Source organism: Eutrema salsugineum, unplaced genomic scaffold (assembly GCF_000478725.1).
Source record: "Eutrema salsugineum unplaced genomic scaffold, Eutsalg1_0 scaffold_14, whole genome shotgun sequence".
NCBI classification, from domain to species: domain Eukaryota; kingdom Viridiplantae; phylum Streptophyta; class Magnoliopsida; order Brassicales; family Brassicaceae; genus Eutrema; species Eutrema salsugineum.
This window is the reverse complement of record NW_006256877.1, coordinates 8,020,139-8,046,183: the sequence shown is the minus strand read 5'-3', so window position 1 is coordinate 8,046,183 and position 26,045 is coordinate 8,020,139. Positions and strand designations below refer to the sequence as shown.

The 26,045-nt window shown below is 41.2% G+C and overlaps 2 non-coding genes across 2 annotated transcripts; one reads left to right on the top strand and one right to left on the bottom strand.

Annotated features, from left to right (window-relative positions):
* Positions 1 to 1,792: 1,792 nt before the first annotated feature.
* On the bottom strand, positions 1,793 to 1,898 carry LOC112088635. The gene has a single exon (XR_002900581.1). It is a non-coding gene; the product is annotated as a small nucleolar RNA R71 (small nucleolar RNA).
* A 19,461-nt stretch (positions 1,899 to 21,359) lies between these two features.
* On the top strand, positions 21,360 to 21,466 carry LOC112088803. Its single transcript, XR_002900739.1, has one exon. It is a non-coding gene; the product is annotated as a small nucleolar RNA R71 (small nucleolar RNA).
* The last annotated feature ends 4,579 nt before the right edge of the window (positions 21,467 to 26,045 follow it).

Sequence of the window (26,045 nt, the reverse complement as noted above, 5' to 3'; positions counted from 1 at the left end):
ATATATATGTTTTAGGCATTATCCAGCAGAAAAAAGCTTTATTCTCTTTTCTTTTTGTCTCTTTTGTGAAAACCCAGATTTTTTTAAGAGATATCTCAAGGATTTAATCAATCTAAATCTGTTTCTTATCATCTTTTCTTCTTATCTTTGCTTCTAATCATGTTTAACATCACCTCTTGCAAAGGAAATGGTGTGTTCATCATGATTAGTGAGTAGTCTTCTTTTAAGCTTCTAGGTGTGTAGATTAGGGTGATTAGATGTTTGATTTGTGATGTTTAGGTTCTAGATTCTCATTTCCTTTCCTTAGTTAGCTGCTCTTAATGCTACATCTTTGATAATCACTCTGGTCTAGAACTTAGGCATTTCTCCACCCACAAGGTGTTTGATGAAATGCCTGAATGAGCTAACTTAAGGGTTTATGTTTTAAATGACATGGGAATGTTTGTTTGAAGCATAAATGACATATTAGAACTGTTTATTAATGCATATTGATCATCATTACCACTGATGAGAGTTAGGTTTGAATGCTGATTAGTATAGTGATCATTGTCTTGGGAAAGAAATGCTCTTGCTTTGAGTTCTAAGTTGATTGGAATTTGAGATCATGTGATGCTTGCTTTATCTTTCTGTATAAGATTCAGTCTTTCTTAGCTCTTATGTTGATGCACAAAGAGGCTGTTTGGTCATATTAGACTTGGAACCTTATGCTTGTTAATTGCTTATTCACTTATGGGAATTAGTCTTGATTAAGAAATTTGCAAAGTGATTTCTGTCATGGGAATGAATTAATCTGAATTGGAAGTCTAGACTAAAGAATTGCAAGTGTTGCATTGTTTGCTTAGCATCATGAATTAAGCATTGAAAGCACCCTGATCAATGATCACATCTAGAGGTTTAGCTTTATCTTATTTTCGAATTTGAGTCTTTGTTTTGTTTATCTTGTTGCTCGTTCTTAATTACTGCTTGTTCTTGCTTGCTTTATGTTTTTAGATCACATTGTTACCAACTCATCTGCTTATTAGACTTGAATTAAGATAGATCCTCATAGTTCTAGTGTCTAGAATCTCTCCATTTGGATTGATACCTCAAGTGCTACAATGACATGAGTAGTTGAGGAATTGATCAAGGATTGAAAAATTCCTATTATCAATTTGCGCCGTTGCCAATTGGGGATTCATTCTAGCATTAGGACTTTGGATCTTCTTGAGATCAAGTCATTTTTTTTTGTTTTACTGATTAACTTTCAAGTGCTGTGTTTGTTTTCAGGTGTATGAACACAAGAAGTCAAGCAAGAAGACAAAGAGAAAGAGCTGTGCACATTGAGAGGTTGGGTATGGATCAAGGGCAACAGGCTCATGGTGGCAATGGAAACCACCAGAATCAGCAAGAGCTTCCACCTCCACGTCCAATACAAGTTGTAGGAGCTGGTGATGAGGCCAAGGCTCAGGGTCAGAGACATGGGATTCAGGCTCCAACACCTGAAAACGATTTTGAGATCAAATCTGGCTTGATCAACATGGTGCAATCAAAAAAGTTCCATGGCTTGGCATTAGAAGACCAATTAGATCACATTGACAACTTTGATAGAGTTTGTGATCTAACTAAGATCAATGGAGTGAGTGAGGACAGTTTCAAGTTGAGGCTATTTCCTTTTTCTCTAGGAGACAAAGCTCATCAATGGGAAAAGTCTCTACCTCAAGGATCAGTCACAACATGGGAGCAATGCAAAAGAGCATTTCTAACCAAGTTCTTCTCTTCATCAAGAACAGCAAGGTTAAGAAATGAAATCTCAAGTTTCATTCAGAAATCTCAAGTTTCATTCAGAAGAACCATGAATCCTTTTGTGAGGCTTGGGAAAGATTTAGAGGGTATACCATGCAATGACCTCACCATGGATTCTCAGATGCTCAGCTGCTAAGTACCTTCTACAGAGGTGCTTTACCAAAGGTCAGACTCCTCTTGGACACAATTTCAAATGGTAATTTCATGACCAAGGAAGTCAATGATGCCATGACTGATAACACCGTATTTTGACCACTTTTATGTATCGTTTTGAAATACTGTTTCTATGTTTTTAATTGCTTTTAAGTACTTTTATCACGTTTTTCTAGTATTTGTAGTTCCAAGACTCTTTTCAGGTAACTTAGGGAAAAGCTTAACAAAATGGATAGAAAAACCAGATATCAGCTCAGAGTCAAACCGTCAGAAGTTCACCCCTGATTGAAGGCCTTCTCACCGTCTGATCCAGCTCAAATTTGGAGATCTTAAAGATGGAAGTATTAGCTTTCCAGAACACTTTACAGCTTGGCAATCCAACGGTTCAATCAAAAGATACGCGAAGAGCAAGATATCCCGTAAACCAGCCGGCAAGCATTTCCACCGGCGGCCAACAAGCTATTTCCCGCGGTCAGAAGCACCGCGACCGCGGCTAGCCATCCATTTCCCGCTGTCACAGCCATCCCGACCGTGGCCAGCCAACTCCGAGCCCGAAGGCCCATTTCTGAAGCCCACAATGATTCCCTCATTTGGAGAAACCCTAAGTGACGTCCAGAGATGTCTTGAGCACTATAAATACATGTTTTAGGAACCCTATATCATCATCATCTATCATTACTTCATATTTTTCTTATTGTTTTTACTTTAGCTTTTAGGGAGAGAGAGATTTGTCTCTTGAACCCTTGTTCTTTCTTTTTCAATTTCGGTTTCTATTCTACTTATTAATACTATGTTTTTGATTTCGTTCATCATGTCTGAGTAGTTTTATTGTTGGGATTAAGGGATTTTCGATGGGGATTTATATGTTCGATGAGGATTCCATGAGCTTTTGAGCTGAATCTTAGAAATTTTTCTTCTGAATTTGTTTTTACTGCATGAGAGTAGCGTCATGAACTACAATCTGATCCAGATGCTTGGTGACACTAAAGTGTTCATCCCGTGTCAGATCTAGTTTGGGAGAGCAAAACAAACATAGGAGTGGAAACCTACCTATGGGCGATTTGTGAATGCTGACGAGTCTTAAACATAATGCATCTCTTCTCTTCCAGGGCCAGAGTGGAAACCTACTGGTCAGGGTTGAGAGAGATAGTTGTCTATGATCATGACAGTGGCGTTTTCATACGTCCGTGACTCCAGTTCAAAAAGTTTAAGCTAAGATCTTATCAAATTTACTCTCTAGCAATGTTTTGAATCGTTCGTACCCCTGAGAAAACTTCCCTGAAGCCTAACGCCTTCTTTCCTATAGATTCTCACCGTTTTTATTTCAAGCTTTAGTTCAATATTCTCATTCCTTTTTAGTTAATTTATTTTTAAGCAACTAGAATATCCGTTTTGCTCGTTTTTATTCATTTTCGTTAAGTTTAGTTACTAGGCCATTTAATTCCCGTAGTTTCTTTTTAGATTTCGTTTTTATATTTTAAACACACCACCAAACCCCCCACAAAACCGTTTGGTTCTAGACTTCCTCACTTTATATTTCTTTCAAAGGCTTTTGCAGGAAAAGATCCTCCTTCCCTGTGGATTCGATCCCTAAGTACTACAATCGATCAGCTGTGCACTTGCGGCTATTGATTTCATTTAGGGTAAAACTTGACACCCTCAATACACCGACATCAATGACCCTAGTGGAGAATGTATCTCAGAGTGATGAACTTTATGGATCAGACTTTGAAAGGAATTCAAGAGGAGCTGTGAGTGCTGAAGAGGAAAGGAGAAGGAAAGACATCAAGTCTCTCAATGAGAAGCTAGACACACTTCTCTTAGCTTCTCATCAGTCAGCCAACTTTGTTAGAGATGTGAATCATGTGTTTCAAGAGACATTTCAAAGGGAAGACATCACAGCTGAGCTGAACTTTGTAGGTGGCCAACAAGGTTACCAAAAGGGCTTTACCTACTACAAGAATCCCCCAACCAGAACTTCTATCCTGAAAACACTCAACAACAAGGTTTTGTCCCTCCCCAACAACAAAGTCTCCAACAGAACTCAGAGAATAAGGATCAAGAAGTGCAGAACCTGCTCCAGTAAATCCTCAAAGGTCAAGCAAGTGGTGCCACAGACTTCAACAAGAAAATGGCAGAGATTAACAACAAGGTGGATTGCACTTATTCTGATCTTCTAACTCAACTTTCAACCTTGGCTTCTAAAGTAGGCCACTGCAGTTCTCAAGCTCAAAGATCTTTACCAGGGACATCAATTGCACATAAACAGAATACTGCAATGCAATCCTCTCAAATGATGATAATCATGCTGCTGTCCAAGAAATTGAGGACCTTCTCCATGGCAATGTCTCAAGTGAAAAATGCCTGACAAAAGATGATGAGGACGCCATCATAGATGAGTTTGAGTTCCTGTTCTGTGATCTCAATGAGGACATTCAGAAAGAAGGTGGGGAGGCAGCTTGTTTTGATATGGAAAAGAATGATTCTGAGATTGCTGAAGGAAAAGATAAGAGAATGGTTCAAGGAAGGATATCTGATGGAGTCTCTAGCACTGGTTCAACAAGGGTGAAACCCAAATCTATTCCCAAGCTAGGCAACCCAGGAAAGCTCTCCATCTCATGCTCTCTTGGAAATTTGAAAGTGGACAATGCTTTGTGTGATTCTGGATCAAGCATCAGTGTAATGTCTTTAGACATGGTGGAGAGACTAGGGATCAAGAGTCTTAAGCATCACCCCATGTCAATCACCTTTGGAGATTCATCCTCAAAGAAGCCATATGGAATCCTTGAAGATTACCCAATGAAGATTGGTGAATGCACAGTTCCAACTGATTTTGTATTCATGAAGATGAAGAATACCAAAGAGCTACCTATTTTGCTTGGAACTCCATTTATGAACACCACAGGAGCAAGGATGGACTTTGATACCCAAAGAGTGGTGCTTACTAAGGTAGATGATGAAGTATCTTATCCCCTTAAGCCTCCTCTTGCTGGGTTTTGTGGAATTATATCTGATGATTCTGATGAGTTGAAATTCTATGGGATGATGTATGAGGGGAGTATGGGAACTATAGAAGAAGCTCAACCCCTTGCATCTGTTGAGAAGAAGAAAGAGTCCTTCATAAGACCTGATCTTGAGTTTGAAGGGGATTTCTTTAGTGATGATGAAGCTTGCTTGGAATCTCTATCTCCTACACCAAGTGAGAAGGAGATCAGAAGAAACAAAAGCAATGGTTCAGGGTTTCAAGACAAGAACCCAACAAGCACCAAATCATTCACTCTTGGGTCTTCTCCTCAAGTCTTAACTCTCACTCCATGGAAGTTTGACGGTGGAGCTGTGGAATACAAGGTTAAAGGCAATGAAGATCAAGACCATTTGCAAAACTCAGGGCAATTCTCACACAAGAGCTTATAGACAAAGGGTCATCTGGTGTCCAAGAGCTGATGAACAAGAACCTCATGCTTGAATTCATGGACAAGAAAAGGAGCATCAAAACTCCTCCTCTCCCTCATTAAGAAAAGGTTCTGAAAAGTCAAACTTAGTGACTTTAAACAAAGTGCTCTTGGGAGACACCCCAAGCTTATCCTTTGTAAATACTCTTTTTAATGCTTTCTTTTGCTGTTTTTAGGACGTTTTGATGTTTTGCTTAAGTGTGGACAGGTTTCTGAGGTGTTTAGGAGCTGCCATAAGGAGAATGGACCAAAGAAAAGCTGAGAAATTGTGTGAGGAATGCATTCACACCGAGGTGATTTCACTCGGTGCATTCACTCGGTGTAACAAGGATTGAAAGCCGAAGAAATATCGACCCAGTTACACCGAGCAAATGGAGGTCGGTACAGTGCAAAAAGTGGCCAATACTTGTCTCACACCGAGGTGATTTCACTTGGTGCAAGAACTCGGTGTATCAAGGTTCAAAAAGCCGAAGAAATATCGACCTGATACACCGAGCAAATGGAGGTTGGTGTGGAACAAAAGATGGCCAAGGATGCCTCACACCAAGGTGATTTCACTCGGTGCAAGAGGTCGGTGTAGTCAATTCTCCAGCCCCATCTCTCAGGCCTTGATCAGGTAACACTCCATCCTTGTAAATATGCATCTATCTTAGCTTATTTTCTCTTTGCATTTTGTGATTTTGCTTTGCACTTCTCCTTCATGCTTTTATAACACAAGGGACTATGTTATCTAAGTGTGGGGGAGGGGTTTTGTGTTTACTAATCATGTTTATTCTGCTCTTATTTTCCTTTTCACTTTGAGTCTCATTTTGCATTCATCTAAGTGCATATAAAAACCAAAAAATTGAAAAATCTGAAAAAAATTTCACAAAAAATGCTCATGTAGTTGCATTCACATTTTAGATTGAGTCTAGTTTGCATTTTCATATAGGTTGCATCATATGCAAATAAGAGTAATGATAGATTTTTTCTTGAAGAGAGCATCATTTTAAGAGTTTGGTCCTTTAATGCATTGCAAAACTGGTATGAAATCAAGTGTGAACCATGCTTTGAACTGGTGTCCCAATACTTCTGTTCTAGCTGAATCAAGTTGTGAATAGCCTCAACCTTGCTTAAGTGAGAACCCTTGAATTTGACATCTAGTTATCATGTTTGTGCATATCATTGTGAATTCATGGGTACCACATACATATTTGAGCTTTCTTATCCCTTTTTATCACTCTTTCTAGCTCAAATAGCTGATCTCTCATCTTGAGACAGTTCCCTGCCTTTAGCCAAACCTTTCTTTGAAACCTAAACACCCTTCTTGTGTGCATGATTTTTGAGGCCTTGTTTCTAGTTGACTTGGTAAAAAGTGTTGGGTTTAGAGCGACAAAGATAGTGCTGCATGTAGACACTAGTCCAACATCAAGGGCTAGTCTAGGTTTAGGTGAAAGTGAGAGCATTGATTTTGAGTGTGTGAGCTGAAAAGAAAATAAATCTGAGTGATGAAAGTGGAAAGAACCGGATTGGTTAGGGGAATGAATATTTAAATGAAAGAAAGTGAGTGTGTGCTGAAATGTAAAGCTCATGTGTTGAAAAGAGTCTCATGAAAAGAAAAAAAGAAGAAAAGATTCAAAAAGAGACTGGATTAAGGAAGAGTTTGTGTGTTAAAGAAAAGAAACTCACTAAGTGGTTGTTAAAGAAAGCATTCCCCTAAGAGATGAAATGAAGAGAGTGATGAGAGCTGATTGAGTGTCAAAGGCAAAATGCCATTTGGGGTGAGTAGACTAGAGAAAGAGTCTTGAGAGGTTTAAAGTTGAGTGTGAAAAGCATTTTTGGTGTGGGGTAGATGCAGTTCTATCTTTGTATGCATCCATTGCTTTTTACCCTTAGCAATTTACTAAAGTCTACTAATTTTTGAGTGATCCCCTTGCATGGAGTACCAGTTACTTGATTGAGATCATTTTAATCTCAAAATCCAGTCCCAAGCCAAATGAATTCATTTGATTTGCATGAACATGATCCACTTGAAACTTTAAATGAATGTCAAAAGGTTGAGGTTAGGAATGCTTGTGAAGATTGGTGCTTGAGTTTGGTTCATTTGGTGACAAGTATGGCTAATTTTTATGGGTAAACCAGTTTGCATTGCAGTCTAGAATTGGTAACTTGAACAATGAACTTTGAATTCTTTTAATGATGATCTCTTTTTAAAGAATTGGTAACTTGAACACTGAACAATGAACTTTGCATTCAACCTCTCTCTCTCATTTGTTCTTGTTTGCTTGAGGACAAGCAAATGACAAGTGTGGAGGAGTTGATATACTCATATTTTGTCATGATTAGGATTGCATTTTTGTCCAAATATTGAGTCTCATACATACATTTAGCTAGTTTTATTAGAGTTTGTCTTTGGTTCTAGCTTTGTTTAAGATTTGCATTAGGTCCTAGAGTGTCCTGCATTTTTGGAGTGTTCTCAGGTCATTTTGAGACTTTTGGGAGCAACTTGGAGCTGGGATCATGGAGGAACCCTCACCTGTGTACAACAACTCGGACAGATGGTTTGGTGCAGACGAGACCTTCACTTTGATCGTGTGGGAAGAAGGACTTGAAATGCGATTCAACCTCCGGTGTCTTCATCAAGAATCAAGAAGAGTCTAGTTTCCGGAACACTTGAAATCAGACGATTTGGAGCCGTGAACTGGGAGATATCGCCATCAGAAGGAACACATGTCTCACAGCCCGATCAGGTCTTATGCGATGCGCCTCAAAGAACCGACGGGACGGGGGCTTTTCCATTGTCATACGGGGTAGAGCCCTTCAATAAACTTGGAGCTAAGGACGTCATCTAGTTCTTGGAAGTGGAAGATCGAAGTTCGGACAAGTGATCAAGGAGTTATGAAGCATTTGGTGCAAGCGGTCTACATTCATATCGAGAAGGAGTACTGACCAAAATCTGGTCGGTATTACCTTGGAACCTTGACGATTTTGGCTGGCTTTTGGAAGCCAAAATGCTGAAGAATTATCGACGTCCTGCACCGACTGAATCCTGCTCTCCCTTGAAGCTATCTTTAATGCCGCACCGAGGTGAGTTCAGCCGGTGCAGCGCCTCGGTGTAACAACTCTCAGATTGCCGAAGATATATCGACGTCCTGCACCAGTCAAAATCACCTCGATAAATTCTCGCTTCATGACGTTTTTGTGGGCCTTTTTGGGGCAAAACCTAGTTTGTCCTAGGTTGGCCCAGCAAGAAACCCTACCTATATATATGTTTTAGGCATTATCCAGCAGAAAAAAGCTTTATTCTCTTTTCTTTTTGTCTCTTTTGTGAAAACCCAGATTTTTTTAAGAGATATCTCAAGGATTTAATCAATCTAAATCTGTTTCTTATCATCTTTTCTTCTTATCTTTGCTTCTAATCATGTTTAACATCACCTCTTGCAAAGGAAATGGTGTGTTCATCATGATTAGTGAGTAGTCTTCTTTTAAGCTTCTAGGTGTGTAGATTAGGGTGATTAGATGTTTGATTTGTGATGTTTAGGTTCTAGATTCTCATTTCCTTTCCTTAGTTAGCTGCTCTTAATGCTACATCTTTGATAATCACTCTGGTCTAGAACTTAGGCATATCTCCACCCACAAGGTGTCTGATGAAATGCCTGAATGAGCTAACTTAAGGGTTTATGTTTTAAATGACATGGGAATGTTTGTTTGAAGCATAAATGACATATTAGAACTGTTTATTAATGCATATTGATCATCATTACCACTAATGAGAGTTAGGTTTGAATGCTGATTAGTATAGTGATCATTGTCTTGGGAAAGAAATGCTCTTGATTTGAGTTCTAAGTTGATTGGAATTTGAGATCATGTGATGCTTGCTTTATCTTTCTGTATAAGATTCAGTCTTTCTTAGCTCTTATGTTGATGCACAAAGAGGCTGTTTGGTCATATTAGACTTGGAACCTTATGCTTGTTAATTGCTTATTCACTTATGGGAATTAGTCTTGATTAAGAAATTTGCAAAGTGATTTCTGTCATGGGAATGAATTAATCTGAATTGGAAGTCTAGACTAAAGAATTGCAAGTGTTGCATTGTTTGCTTAGCATCATGAATTAAGCATTGAAAGCACCCTGATCAATGATCACATCTAGAGGTTTAGCTTTATCTTATTTTTGAATTTGAGTCTTTGTTTTGTTTATCTTGTTGCTCGTTCTTAATTACTGCTTGTTCTTGCTTGCTTTATGTTTTTAGATCACATTGTTACCAACTCATCTGCTTATTAGACTTGAATTAAGATAGATCCTCATAGTTCTAGTGTCTAGAATCTCTCCATTTGGATTGATACCTCAAGTGCTACAATGACATGAGTAGTGGAGGAACTGATCAAGAATTGAAAAATTCCTATTATCAGATACCCATTTGTTTTGAATTGAGATGATGCATATTATGCAACTCCGTCTTCCTCAAATTCTTTCCTATGAATATTACCTTCATCTGATGTATGACAAATGAATTACCTTCTCTTCTTCGAGTTCTCTTCACCGTCTTCCTCTTTTTCTTTGAGGATATAACATGCTTCTGAAAATTGTAACAAACAATTAGATGACGGTGATGAATTATTTATCTATAATGATTTATAGAACATAAATAATAGAACTGAACAATGATAGACAAGACTTTTTATGGTCTCAGGGCTATCAATCCCCTTGTCAATGTAGCACAAAGAGGTTTATCAATCCAAATGTGGTGTTAGACACTAAGCTATATGTTCAAGTTCTTAATTCAAGCAAACAAGAATAGGTTTTGATTAATCTAGAGACAACTATAAACATAAACAGGTTTAAAGACAAATGACAATGACAAATGATGTGAATATGATATGATGGAGGCATGAGATTCTAGACATGATAGTTGGTTAGGGTGCCTTGGTGTTAAACTAGAAATGCTAATGACAATGATGAGACATGATTCAAATGATTAAGAACTCTAATCTAGGTTAATCCTCTCATGAAGGTATTAACCCCTATACTAATCCATTTTCAAACCAAATTCCCATTTGTGAAACATGAATCAATATGCATTAACAAACAGCTCTTAATGATCATTCAAGCATTTAACAAATCATTCCCATGATGAAAAATTACTTAAACCTCTAACACAACTCTTTCAGGAATTTCATCAAACACTTTTGGTGCATGAAATTCCCAGAATCTAGATCTCAAGTGATTATCAAGGATCTAGCATAGAGAACAGCTGTTTAGAGAGATGAATCAATGAATCTAGCCCTAAGCACTCCTAATCTAACACTTTAGCACCCTAACCTACACATCTAGAACCTCATTAAGGTGACTACTCACTAATCATACTAATCTCTCTTAAACCTTTGCAAGTTGAGTAGATTAGCATGATTAATGATGAGAAATGGAGATGGAGATGATAGATTCAAAAGAAAACAGCTTTAAACACCCAGATCTCTTTAAACTCTCTTGATTAAACACTCAAATAAAGATATTTCTCTTCTTAATGGAGTCTTTTCACCAAAGAGGCAAGAGACAAAGGGAATAAAACTTAGTCCCCCCCCCAAAAAACCCTAAAAAGTATTTATACTTCCTTAAAAACGAACCGGGTCAGCCCGGAACAAACCGGGTCCTGACCCGGCTTTAATGGATAAAGTGGGAGTTACTGCGGGTCGGTCCAGTATGTCCCAGGTCGCACACCTAAGTCGCAGTAGATGAAGACTTGTCTTGTGAAGCCTGAATCGCCCTGTCTTAGCCGCACGCCTAAGTAGGAGTGTTTTGCGAGTGTTGCTGCGGCTTGGTCTCCTTCCTCTCCGACTCGCAGGGCTAAGGCGGTTTCTGGGGAATGTACAAACTGTGCGGGTTGGTCTCTATTGCACCCAGGTCGCAGGCTCAAGTCGGAGTGATTTGCGAGTGATCGTGCGGCATAGTTCCAGGCGCGGCTAACTCGCATGCCTAAGTCGCACGATTGTGGACTTAGCATTTCTCTTGCTCTTGAGCTTCAGACCTCTTCCAGTGATAGTTTACCCGCACATATCAACTCGCAGCATCAGCATTCAGGCGTTCATCTTCAGGCCTGCGGGTTAACCAAGTCGCAAGACCATCTCGCAGCATCCAGAGCAGCTTAGACCACTTCGCATTCCGGAGAGTGTAACTCCTATGAGACTTGTCCGAATTGAATGATTTCGGTTGCTGAAGACAGAGGACTCATTTATCTCCAACTTTGGTGAAGGAAACTTCGGTGCTTGGGAAGTGTAAGGCTTCCTGGAGGGCACATCTTTGCAGTGCATGTACGCGACCAGAGAGAGGCGTCTAGACATGTGTCCATTCCGGAGAGTGTATCTTTCTGCTCATAGATCCGAATTGAATGCTCTTGGACGTTCTGGAAAGAAGACTCAAATTTCTCTGGTTCTCATGAAGGAACCGGAAACTAAATCGGCCTGGAAGTGCACCGTCCTTCGCATCCTTTAGGACTGATCTGTTCGGTCCGGAATACCTGCGAGACTGGGGTTCCTTCCGACAAGCTTATCTCTCTGCTCACGCGTCCGAATTCCACGATTCCACTTGCTAAGAGACCGTGATGCAATGCTCTCCAACTTCTATGAAGCACCTGCCGTCTGAATCGGACCGGAAGGCTCCCCGGACAGGCGATTTCTGAGACACGTTCATACCCGGAGATTTTGGCCGATACACTTCATTCGCGGTGCATGAAAATGGCCGGTAAAGCTTCCCGCGGTACATGGAAATGGCCGGTAAAACCTTCCTGGCCAGCGAGAATGGCCGATAATCTCCCAGGACCCAATTTTTCCACTTTTTCAAGCTTTGCTCACCATTCCACCTCCTTGATTCATCTTTTCAGCTCCACATTCACCTGATAGACACTCAAAACATGCAATAGACTGATTGGGACCTAATGCATCTCCTAAGTTCTAAAACAAACCCTAAGGACCTAAAATGCATGAAATAAAACATGATTTGGAATGATTTATGCAACCTAAATGATGCAAATTATGAACATATCAACTCCCCCACACTTGTCCTTTGCTTGTCCTCAAGCAAAAAGAGCAAATGAGAGAAAGAGGTTGTATGCAATGGGAGTTCACATTTTCTTTTTGAGAGAAGTGATCACAATGAGAACTCAAGTTCATGCTCAATTATGCAATGCAAAGTCATACTCAGATATATATCAACTCAGCAAGGAATCTCCACAAGTTCATCTCTCTCTCAACTCTTTCACATTCATTAAGCTTTTATCAGGTGGATCTCATGATGCAAGGTTTAAACAAGCTGGCTTGGCTAGGGAGAGGCTATGAGATTAAAATGATCTCATCAGTGTTCAAGTGGGTTAAATGCAGCAAAGGGATCTCTCTATGAATGATCAAACATTGGCAGAATGCTAAAGGTAAAAAGCAACCTATGCATACAAGGGCAAAGACTCATCACACCCCACCCTCTACTCAAAGCTTCCTCACTTGCTCAAAAATCCTCACTTTTCACTCTCATTTTCCTCTCACTAGGGGATTCACTTTTCACTTTTCCTCTCAAGTCTTGGAACTCAAACTTTACACAGCTCTTTTTCTTTTACAACTTCTAGCCTCTTCTTTCTTTCTTAACAAAACATTTGAGCCTTTGGCTTCTTTTCTTCCTTTTTCACTTAGAGACTAGACTCTTTCTTTTCAACAAACCAGAGCTTACTTTCTCAAAACACCAAGACTGACTTCTTTTTCTTTCATTCCCCTAGTTATTTTCACTCTCTCTTTCCCACTCATCTCACCTTTTTCCACTCACCAAAGAGTCTTTTCCCCCACACTTAATCCTCGCCAAAACTCTCAGTTCCTTGATGTTGGAACACAGCACTCAATGAGACTTGCCCTTGTCGCTCTAAACCTAACACTTTCTGCTAAGTTTGATCCAAGGTGGCCTTTCAATTCACACACAAACATTGGCTTAAAAGAAGGATGGGTTCAAGGTATGGGAACTGATCCTTGATGTGGATTCAGCTACTTGAGCTAAGGAAAAGAGTGGTGAAAACAGTGGTTCTAGCTCAAGTATGTATATTGGTATCCACAAGCTTTTTTCAAACAATGCATCACAAGATATTTTCAAGTCAGGTTCAAAGTTCCCACTTAATTAGAGTTGAGTTCAATTCAAACTTGCTTCTCAGATTCAAATCATTTCAGACTTTGCAAGCACAGAAAAAGATTCACAAGCATATTCAATTCAAGTTCTCAAAGTGATGTACTCTCTAGAAAACCTATCATTACTCCTTGCAAGATGCAACCTACATGCAAATGCAATCTAGACTCAATCCTAAAAATGAGAATGCAACTACATGATCATTTTTTTTTTTTTTTTTTTGTGTAAAATTTTCAGATTTTTCCATTTTTTTTGGTTTTTATATGTACTTAGATGAATATGCAACTAGAATGTGACTCAAGACTCAAAGTGTAAAATAAGAAAATAGAAAACATGATTAGTTAAGGATAAAACTCCTCCCCCACACTTAGATAACACAGTCCCTTGTGTTATAAAAGTATGAGAAAGAAGTGAAACCAAAGCAAACAGGCAAAATGCAAAAGAGAAAGAAAATCTACATGCTATTTACAAGGTTTTTAGTGGTACCTAGTGGCTGTTGAAATCGGACCCCAATGAGTAGGAGGGGTTCGATGTGTGGCCTGACGGTGTTTCCCAAGAATGGTGGCTGGCTTCATCACTTCCGTCGTCAAGATCTACCCAAGTGGTTCCATATGTGACCAAGGCTGTGCAGTTCATGGAACTCTCCCCAACCTCCTCTCTGTTCCTTGGTGAAACCGGTGCTGGAGCTCCACCTTTGCAAGGGTTTTCAAGCTTCTTGATCCTCTTCTTCATCTCCTTGATGCATTTGGCCATCTTGTGGATGGTTTTGTCTTGGTACTTGCACCATTGTTGGAGAATACCAATCTTCTGTTGAGCTCTGAACCCTGAAGTGCCTGGTTCCTCCCAGTTGTAATCATCAAAGTGATATCTGTTTCCACCAAGACGTTTTTGAGGTGGGGGCAGATCATCATCTTGAGCACCAGCTGCACTTGTGGTAGCATCTTCAGCGGTTGCTTTCTTTCCCTTTGAGGCTTCTTCTCTGCAAGCTTGCTTGTATGTGAGGATTGGTGGATCAGTTTGGACATTGTACAGCTCTTCCTTCAGCAAGAAGAAGTGAATGTTCCTTTTAACTTGGACTGTGGTGATGGAGGGATTGGGTAGGAGAACTTGGGCTGGTTCACTGATGAGTGTCTTGAAGTTGTAGACTACCTTGGTACCCACTCTTCCTTGGAGAAAGCCAATCCTACACAAATGTGCTTCATTAATCAGATCAAACTTTGCCTTGTTCTCCTTGAATCTGTACCCCATGGCTTTCAAGATCTTTGCTTCTAGGTCGCACGCCCACGCCGCAGGGTTTTGTCACTTAGGCTCCTTAGCCGTTCTCTTCATGCTGCGACCTAACCCTCCTCTTTCCAGGTCGCACGACCATCTCGGAGTGAATTGCGAGTGATCGTGCGACTTAGCCTCCTTGGGTTTCAAGCCGCAGCACCAGGTCGCACAGGTTTGGACTTAGGCGTTTTTGGACTCCTCCTGTTTAGTGCGGCCTGGCCTCCCTCTTTCCAGGTCGCACGACCATCTCGGAGTAGATTGCGAATGATCGTGCGACTTAGTCTCCCAGGGTTCTAGGCCGCAGCACCAGGTCGCACAGGTTTGGACTTAGAACCTTCGGCCTTCTTCTTTCTGGTGCGGCTCAGCGTCTACGCTTCTAGGTCGCACGCCCAAGCCGGAGTAAATTCCGAACCTTGCTGCGGCCTGGCTCCCCTCTTCTGACCCGCACACCCATCCCGCAGTAAATGGGACTTAAACATTTCGGGCTTCTCAAGGTATTGTGCGGCCAGGGTTCTTTCACTCCAGGTAGCACGCTTATCTCGCAGGTTTTGGGACTTAAACTCTTTGGCCTCCCTTCTTTTTGTGCGGCCTGGCCTCCATGTTTCTAGGTCGCACACTCAAGCCGGAGTGAATTCCGAATAGACGTGCGACCTAGCTCCCTCTCTTCTGACCCGCACACCCATCCCGCAGTAAATGGGACTTAAACATTTCGGGCTTCTCAAGGTATTGTGCGGCCAGGGTTCTTTCACACCAGGTAGCACGCCCAGGCCGGAGTAAATCGCGAGTCTTGCTGCGGCCTGGGTTCTTCATGCACTAACCCGCACACCTAGGTAGCACTGAGGCGTTCTTCGAGTTTTTCTGGCTTTAAACAGTCCTCTCAGCTCTCTCACATGCTCCATTCCATTCATCACAAGTTATGTCCTCCAAGGGTCACCTAGTACCTGAGACCAACTCACAAAACCCATCAAAAAGTTCTAAAACATAAAGGAAAAGAGAAGAAACCAAAAGAACTATGTACAAAGATAAGCTTGGGGTGTCTCCCAAGAGCACTTTGTTTAAAGTCTCTAAGTTTGACTTTGAGAACCTGTTTAACAGGCTGGTGGATCAAGAAGAGGAACTGTTGTAGCCTCCTCTTTCCCTTGTGAAACTAAGTAATGCTTGACTCTCTGTCCATTCACCACAAATTCCTGACCATTCTTTCCTTTTAAGACAATGGCACCATAAGGCCTCACTTCAAGAACTTTGAAAGGTCCAGACCACCTAGACTTAAGCTTTCCTGGAAACAACTTAAGCCTGGAGTTGAAAAGCAAGACCAAATCACCATACTTGAACTCTCTCTTCAGAATCTTTTGATCATGCAGGACCTTGGTCTTCTCCTTATAGATCTTTGAGCTTTCAAAAGCTTCAAGCCTGATCTCCTCAAGTTCATGAAGTTGCATGATCCTTTTCTCTTGAGCTGTTTTGATATCAAAGTTTAGAAACTTCACAGCCCACATAGCTTTGTACTCCAACTCAACAGGAAGGTGGCAGCTCTTCCCATATAGCAGACTGAATGGTGATGTTCCAATTGGAGTTTTAAAGGCAGTCCTGTAAGCCCATAATGCATCATCTAGCCTTTTGCTCCAATCTCTTCTGCTTGAGCTAACAGTCCTCTCCAGAATGGCCTTGATCTGTCTATTGGATACTTCAACCTGGCCACTAGTTTGAGGATGATATGGAGTAGCTATCTTGTGTTTAACTCCATGCTTTCTCAATAACCCTTCCAGAGTCTTGTTCAAAAAGTGGGATCCTCCATCAGAAATGACAACCCTTGGAACTCCAAACCTTGGGAAGATGATGCTCTTAAACAGCTTTACTACAACCTTGGAATCATTGGTAGGGGAAGCAATGGCCTCAACCCATTTGGACACATAGTCCACAGCAACAAGTATGTATTGATTTCCAAAGGATGAAATGAAAGGTCCCATAAAGTCAATCCCCCAACAATCAAAGATCTCCACTTCTAGAATGGGGTTTTGAGGCATCTCACTTCTTTTAGATATGTTCCCATGCCTCTGACAGGCATCACATGCTGCAACCACCAACTGGGCATCTTTGAACATTGTAGGCCACCAGAACCCACTTTGAAGAACCTTTGCCACAGTTTTGAATGCCCCCATGTGACCTCCAAAAGCAGAACCATGACATTCCTGCAACACAGGTTGCATCTCCTCTTCAGCAAGACACCTTCTGTATAACTGATCCTTGTTCAGAACATAGAGGTAGGGCTCATCCCAATAGTATCTCTGGACATCTCTGAAGAATTTTTTCCTCTTGTAAGCATCCAATTCAGGGGGCTCCACCCCACATGCAAGATAGTTCACTATATCTGCAAACCAAGGCATCCTCCTTTCTTGAATGCTCTCTACTTCCTCAAACTCCAAGTATGAATGGAGCACCATCAGAGACTCTTCAGGCAAAGCATCATCTATGGGGACTTTTTCTTCAATCCTCAGCCTTGAGAGATGGTCTGCAGCACCATTCTCAATCCCCTTTTTATCAAGCACCTCCATATCAAACTCTTGGAGCAATAGAACCCATCTCAACAGCCTTGGTTTGGCATCTTTCTTGGTCATCAAGTACCTGAGGGCTGCATGATCAGTATACACAATGACCTTTGATCCCACCAGGTAGCTTCTGAACTTATCAAAGGCAAAAACTATTGCCAGCATTTCCTTTTCAGTTGTAGCATACTTCTCTTGGGCAGAGTCAAGTGTTCTACTGGCATAGTAGATCACATGCAGCTGATCCTTGTTCAGAACATAGAGGTAGGGCTCATCCCAATGGTATCTCTGGACATCTCTGAAGAACTTCTTCCTCTTGTAGGCATCTAATTCAGGAGGCTCCACCCCACATGCAAGATAGTTCACTATGTCTGCAAACCAAGGCATCCACCTCTCTTGAATGCTCTCTACTTCCTCAAACTCCAAGTAGGAATGGAGCACCATCAGATACTCTTCAGGCAAAGCATCATCTATGGGGACCTTTTCTTCAATCCTCAGCCTTGAGAGATGGTCTGCAGCCCCATTTTCAATGCCCTTTTTATCAAGCACTTCCATATCAAACTCTTGAAGCAATAAAACCCATCTTAACAGCCTTGGATTGGGATCTTTCTTGGTCATCAAATACCTGAGGGCTGCATGATCAGTATATACAATGACTTTTGATCCCACCAGGTAGCTTCTGAACTTATCAAAAGCAAAGACTATTGCCAGCATTTCCTTTTCAGTTGTAGCATACTTCTCTTGGGCAGAGTCAAGTGTTCTACTGGCATAGTAGATCACATGCAACTTCTTGTCTTTCTTTTGCCCAAGCACTGCTCCAACAGCAAAATCAGATGCATCTGTCATGACCTCAAAAGGTAGGGACCAGTCTGGTGCCTGAACTATTGGTGCACTAACCAATGCCTCCTTGATCAACTTAAAGGCTTCTTCACATTCAGCATCAAAGGTGAAATCCACTTCCTTACACAACAGTCTTGTTAAGGGCCTGGCAATCCTTGAGAAGTCCTTTATGAATCTTCTATAAAACCCTGCATGACCCAGGAAGCTCCTTATCCCTTTAACAGAAGTGGGGGTTTGCAGATTTACCATCACTTCCACCTTTGCCTTATCAACCTCAATGCCCTTTTCAGAGATCTTGTGCCCAAGAACTATCCCTTCTTGCACCATGAAATGACACTTCTCCCAGTTCAGCACCAAGTTGTGTTGCTCACATCTCTCCAACACCTGTGTCAAATTAGAGAGACAATCCGAGAAGGAGGAGCCATAGACACTAAAGTCATCCATGAACACCTCAACTTTCTCTTCAATAATGTCAGAGAAAATGTGCATCATACATCTTTGAAAAGTGGCCGGTGCATTACATAAACCGAAAGGCATTCTCCTATAAGCGTAAGTGCCATAAGGTCATGTGAATGTTGTTTTCTCTTGATCTCTTGGATCTATGGGAATTTGGAAAAATCCAGAGTACCCATCGAGAAAACAAAAATAAGGATGATTAGCTAACCTTTCAAGCATTTGATCAATGAATGGTAAAGGAAAATGATCTTTTCTAGAAGCAGAATTCAATTTCCTATAGTCAATGCACATGCGATGGCCAGTTATTGTTCTTTGAGCTATGAGTTCATCCTTATCGTTTTTCACCACTGTGATCCCACCTTTCTTGGGCACAACATGAACAGGAGACACCCATCTTGAGTCAGAGATTGGGTAAATTATCCCTGCCTCAAGAAGCTTTAGTATCTCCTTCTTAACCACTTCCCTAAGGTTGGGGTTAAGTCTACGTTGGTGCTCAATAGAGGACATAGATTGGTCCTCTAGGTGGATCCTATGGGTGCAGATGTCAGGAGAGATCCCTCTAATATCAGCCAAAGAATACCCTATGGCTCTCCTGAACTTTCTTATTTCATTCAGCAATGCACTCTCTTGGTCCTCTAATAGGCTATCATTGATGATGACAGGATATGTGGAGTTTAGTCCTAAGAAAGCATACCTGAGCCCTGTTGGTAGAGGTTTGAGCTCAACAGAGGGTGCATCAGCCTCATTCCAGTCCTGGTCCAAGCTGCTTTGGCTGGTGACTGATTCTTGGATTGCCAAAACCTCAGTGCCATTCTGTTCCAGCTCCACAAACCTTGTCTCAGGACCCAGCTCTCTTGCATTGTCCAGATACAGCTTATACCCTTCACTTGCTTCAGCCAAGAGCCCATTGTCTCCTTGTTCTTGAGTTAGAGTAGCTTGAAGAGGATCCTCAGTGTTCAGCTCCTCAAGCAACTCATCAGCCAACTGATCCATTGTCTCTACATAGAAACATTGACCTTCAATGGTGGGCTTCTTCATCATTTCATTCACATCAAACTTGAGCTTTTCAGACCCAAGTTGAAGCTCTATTATCCCACCTCTCACATCAATAATAGCTCCTGCAGTGGCTAAGAATGGTCTGCCCAAGATAAGAGGATCTACTGGCTCTTCATCCATCTCCAGCACAACAAAATCTGTTGGAACCTCAAAACCACCTATCTTGACAGGTAGATCTTCCAACATACCAACAGGCAATCTAACTGATCTATCTGCAAGGATAAGAGAAATCTTTGAAGGTTTGAAAACTCTAAAGCCCAGCTTCTGTGCTATGGAGAATGGCATCAAGCTGACTGATGCTCCTAAATCACAAAGACATCCAGAGAATAGAAGAGGTCCAATGGCACAAGGGAGTGTGAAGCTCCCTGGATCAGTTAACTTCCTTGGAATGGACTTCCTCTGAATGATAGCACTGCATTCATGACTTAGTACTACCATGCCTTGAAGCTCTTTTGTCTTGTTCAGAATAGCATCCTTCAAAAACTTCCCCATCTTTGGCATCATTAAGAATGCATCAATGAGAGGCATTGTGAGTGGTGTCTCTTTGAGTGCCTTCTCAAATACAGCTCTTGCCTTGTCCACTAGTTGCTTCTTAAATCTCCCTGGAAATGGGAGCTTGGGTTGGTATGGAGGTGGTGGCACATACTTCTTCTCTGGTTCTGGTTCCTTTGCTACCTCTTTACCCTTTTCTGACCTTGGTTTCTCAGCAACTTGATCATCCTTTAAGGCTGCCTCCCTCTCAGGTTGATCATTGTCCTCAATGATCACATTGTTGTTCTCAATACCAGGTAACTCCTTGCCACTCCTCAGTGTAATGGCCTTGGCATATTCCTTGGGGTTGGGTTCTGGTTTTCCAGGTAGGTGACCTTGGTTCCTTGAGCTTGATGCCTGGTTTTGCTTCAGTTCCTTGATTTCCTGCTGCATAGTCTGTTGACCCTGAAGTAGTTGTTGCAGAATACCAACCATATCTGTACCCATCTGTGGCTGCTGTTGAACCATTGGTGGCTGAAACTGTTGTTGAACCGGCGCCTGCTGTTGGAACTGTGGTGGACCAAACCCTGGTGGTGCCTTTGGCTGCTGTGAAGTGTAACCAGTGCCCTGAAATGGTTGCTGTTGCTGACCAAAACTCTGATTCTGACCAAATTGATTCTTGGGTTGGAATGACCCTTGAAAGTTGTGCTTGGGAACAAAGTTCTTTGGAGCTTGAGAATTGGGATAGACCTGGTCTTGTGGGTTAGCTACATTGGTGTTCCTGTAAGAGAGGTTTGGATTGGCATTACCATACTGATATCTTTGGAACCTCTGATTCCCAATGTAGTTGAGCTCCTCTTGGGTAAGACCTTCTTCACTTACGTTCTCAAAAATTTGAGAAGGTTCCTCATACTCTCCAACAAAATGCATTGGCTTCTGAGTGGTGAATTTCAGCTTGTCCAATTCACTCCTCAACTCCTTAACTTCTCTGGTGAGCCTCTGTTCTGAGCTTGAACCTTCAGACCTATTTGATCTGTCATAGTCTTCACCATAAGTATCATTGCTCAATGCTAAGTTCTCCACTAGCTCTAAAGCAGCATGAATCTCTTTACCCAGAAAGTTCCCATTGGAAGCAGTATCCAGCTGGTTTCTAATCTTGGGAAGAGCTCCCCTATACAGTGTGCTGAGAAGAGAAGCCTCACTAAACCCATGGTGTGGGCATTGGTTTGTGTAGCTCCTGAATCTCTCATATGCTTCACCAAAACTTTCATTGCTTTGCTGAGTGAAGCTAGAGATTTGGTTCCTTAGTTTTGCAGTTCTTGAGGTAGAGAAGAACTTAGATAAGAAGGCTTGCTTGCATTGCTCCCAGGTTTGAATGGAGGCTCTTGGAAGATTCTTCTCCCATTGATGAGCTTTATCACCAAGACTGAATGGGAATAGTCTTAGCTTAAAGCTGTCTTCTGAAACTCCATTTATCTTGGTCAGATCACACACCTTATCAAACTGGTCCAAGTGTTCCAAGGGATCTTCCATTGCTAACCCATGGAACTTTGAGTTCTGGACCATATTCAGCAATGATGCTTTCACTTCAAAGTTGTTGTTTTGCACAGGTGGTGCCTGAATACCAGCTCCATACTGATGAGCATTGGCCCTGTCATTTTCGCCAACATAGATTTGGGGTTGCTCATATCTTCTTTGTTGTGGTTGGAAAGGGTGGGGTTGGTGGTGCACCTGGTGTCTTTGTTGAACATTGGCCTGATGCCTCTGTTGATGAGCCTGAGCTTGTCCCTGGTGGACATAGGCTTGTTGGTGGTGCACCTGTTCCTGCTGAACATTGCCCTGGTGAAACCCCTGACCAACTCCAATACCAGCTCCCTGACCTTGAGCCTGTTGCTCCTGAACTGGTTGTTCCATATCTACCACGTGATCTCCTTGTTCTGCCATCTCAGTCTGATCAATGTGTCTACCACGTCTGTCTCTTCTCCTCCTTGGTACCAAAAGGTTGATGTTGTCGTTTAGAGGAAAAGGAGGACCACAGCTTCTTGATCTAGACCTGGTGTTCATACACCTGAAATCACAAACAGAACTTGAAAGGAATCAGTAAAAACAAGAAAGTAAGCACTTGATCTCAAGAACAGATCAGAGCTTAATGCTAATCAAACCACAACTTGGCAACGGCGCCAATTGATAGACAAGACTTTTTATGGTCTCAGGGCTATCAATCCCCTTGTCAATGTAGCACAAAGAGGTTTATCAATCCAAATGTGGTGTTAGACACTAAGCTATATGTTCAAGTTCTTAATTCAAGCAAACAAGAATAGGTTTTGATTAATCTAGAGACAACTATAAACATAAACAGGTTTAAAGACAAATGACAATGACAAATGATGTGAATATGATATGATGGAGGCATGAGATTCTAGACATGATAGTTGGTTAGGGTGCCTTGGTGTTAAACTAGAAATGCTAATGACAATGATGAGACATGATTCAAGTGATTAAGAACTCTAATCTAGGTTAATCCTCTCATGAAGGTATTAACCCCTATACTAATCCATTTTCAAACCAAATTCCCATTTGTGAAACATGAATCAATATGCATTAACAAACAGCTCTTAATGATCATTCAAGCATTTAACAAATCATTCCCATGATGAAAAATTACTTAAACCTCTAACACAACTCTTTCAGGAATTTCATCAAACACTTTTGGTGCATGAAATTTCCAGAATCTAGATCATAAGTGATTATCAAGGATCTAGCATAGAGAACAGCTGTTTAGAGAGATGAATCAATGAATCTAGCCCTAAGCACTCCTAATCTAACACTTTAGCACCCTAACCTACACATCTAGAACCTCATTAAGGTGACTACTCACTAATCATACTAATCTCTCTTAAACCTTTGCAAGTTGAGTAGATTAGCATGATTAATGATGAGAAATGGAGATGGAGATGATAGATTCAAAAGAAAACAGCTTTAAACACCCAGATCCCTTTAAACTCTCTTGATTAAACACTCAAATAAAGATATTTCTCTTCTTAATGGAGTCTTTTCACCAAAGAGGCAAGAGACAAAGGGAATAAAACTTAGTTCTCCCCCCAAAAAACCTAAAAAGTATTTATACTTCTTTAAAAACGAACCGGGTCAGCCCGGAACAAACCGGGTCCTGACCCGGCTTTAATGGATAAAGTGGGAATTACTGCGGGTCGGTCCAGTATGTCCCAGGTCGCACACCTAAGTCGCAGTAGATGAAGACTTGTCTTGTGAAGCCTGAATCGCCCTGTCTTAGCCGCACGCCTAAGTAGGAGTGTTTTGCGAGTGTTGCTGCGGCTTGGTCTCCTTCCTCTCCGACTCGCAGGGCTAAGGCGGTTTCTGGGGAATGTACAAACTGTGCGGGTTGGTCTCTATTGCACCCAGGTCGCAGGCTCAAGTCGGAGTGATTTGCGAGTGATCGTGCGGCATAGTTCCAGGCGCGGCTAACTCGCATGCCTAAGTCGCACGATTGTGGACTTAGCATTTCTCTTGCTCTTGAGCTTCAGACCTCTTCCAGTGATAGTTTACCCGCACATATCAACTCGCAGCATCAGCATTCAGGCGTTCATCTTCAGGCCTACGGGTTAACCAAGTCGCAAGACCATCTCGCAGCATCCAGAGCAGCTTAGACCACTTCGCATTCCGGAGAGTGTAACTCCTATGAGACTTGTCCGAATTGAATGATTTCGGTTGCTGAAGACAGAGGACTCATTTATCTCCAACTTTGGTGAAGGAAACTTCGGTGCTTGGGAAGTGTAAGGCTTCCTGGAGGGCACATCTTTGCAGTGCATGTACGCGACCAGAGAGAGGCGTCTAGACATGTGTCCATTCCGGAGAGTGTATCTTTCTGCTCATAGATCCGAATTGAATGCTCTTGGACGTTCTGGAAAGAAGACTCAAATGTCTCTGGTTCTCATGAAGGACCCGGAAACTAAATCGGCCTGGAAGTGCACCGTCCTTCGCATCCTTTAGGACTGATCTGTTCGGTCCGGAATACCTGCGAGACTGGGGTTCCTTCCGACAAGCTTATCTCTCTGCTCACGCGTCCGAATTCCACGATTCCACTTGCTAAGAGACCGTGATGCAATACTCTCCAACTTCTATGAAGCACCTGCCGTCTGAATCGGACCGGAAGGCTCCCCGGACAGGCGATTTCTGAGACACGTTCATACCCGGAGATTTTGGCCGATACACTTCATTCGCGGTGCATGAAAATGGCCGGTAAAGCTTCCCGCGGTACATGGAAATGGCCGGTAAAACCTTCCTGGCCAGCGAGAATGGCCGATAATCTCCCAGGACCCAATTTTTCCACTTTTTCAAGCTTTGCTCACCATTCCACCTCCTTGATTCATCTTTTCAGCTCCACATTCACCTGATAGACACTCAAAACATGCAATAGACTGATTGGGACCTAATGCATCTCCTAAGTTCTAAAACAAACCCTAAGGACCTAAAATGCATGAAATAAAACATGATTTGGAATGATTTATGCAACCTAAATGATGCAAATTATGAACATATCAACTCCCCCACACTTGTCCTTTGCTTATCAAATAGACAACACAATAAGAACACAACAACAGTAAAAAAACACCGATTAAATATTCAAATAACACCAAACCAAACGAAAACTTACCTAACAATATACTGTGAAGCCCAAAATTGTGATCATACTTTTCGATGGATTCAAAATACCATATCTAGAAGAACACATAGTTAGATTAGTCAGTAAGCAAAGGAACATATCGAAAATTGTACAAAAACAAAACTAAAAAAAACCACGTAGAGTAACCAATCGCCAAAACCCTAAAACAAAACGTATAAAAAGAATAGCATATGAATATGAGCGGAGGCTGAAAATATTTATTTATATAGAAAACAATTTAGGGTTTATGTGTTTCCTTAATTATTTCTTTATTATTGATGTGATCAACTAATTGTTTATAATTATCACAAACATGGGCTTGGACTCACTTTTCTCTAGATCTGGTCCACGATTGGTTAAAAAAAAATTGATTTGAAAGAGATAAATTTAGAAAAAAACACGATTAAATTAGTCTAAGATTCGAACTTGCTACCTATGAGATAAGAATTGGGGTCACTTACCATTGTACTTTGTGTTATTTTTATGTTAACCAATCAGCAGTTAGATATATATTTTATTGTCGACAAAAAATGGTATAATGCCATTTATTTTTTATCATGGGCTCTACTCCATGTTTTGTTATGTATTAATTATGGAATATTTCCTTTTAATCAGATTTTCTTTTTAATTGCAGAATAATCAACTAACCAATCAGAATAGAGTATTTTCTTTAATGGCATAAATGTAATTTAACACCTTCTACCAAAACGATAGAAAAAATAATAATAATTGATTAATATCAACCAATCAAAATATAACATCAGCTGACCAATCAGAACATAAGGATTTCATTAATCAAAACGACATCAAAAGCTGTGCATTGAACCACAACATAATTCACTTCACAAATACTATAATAGATATAACAGTGTATAATTAAACATATACATTTATAAAAAAATAAGTATATAAGTAACATTGAAAAGAATTAACAACAATTATAACCAACATGATCAATTTTATCGATAGAACTTAATCGTTGATAGGCTTAAAAAACTAATCATGTAACTAAAGGAATGGTGACTACAAAGGCGATTTTTTGGCAGTTAATCCTACGGTTTCTGCAACGGTTTCTTCCCCTATTCACCACTCCGGTGACAGTTTTTGATCACCTCTTTGGCAAGTTAGGAGACCACGATGATTTCCCTTGTTGGCGAGCGGTTTCTCCCACTCTTGAACCCACGTTCCAGAGTGATGATAATTCTCCAC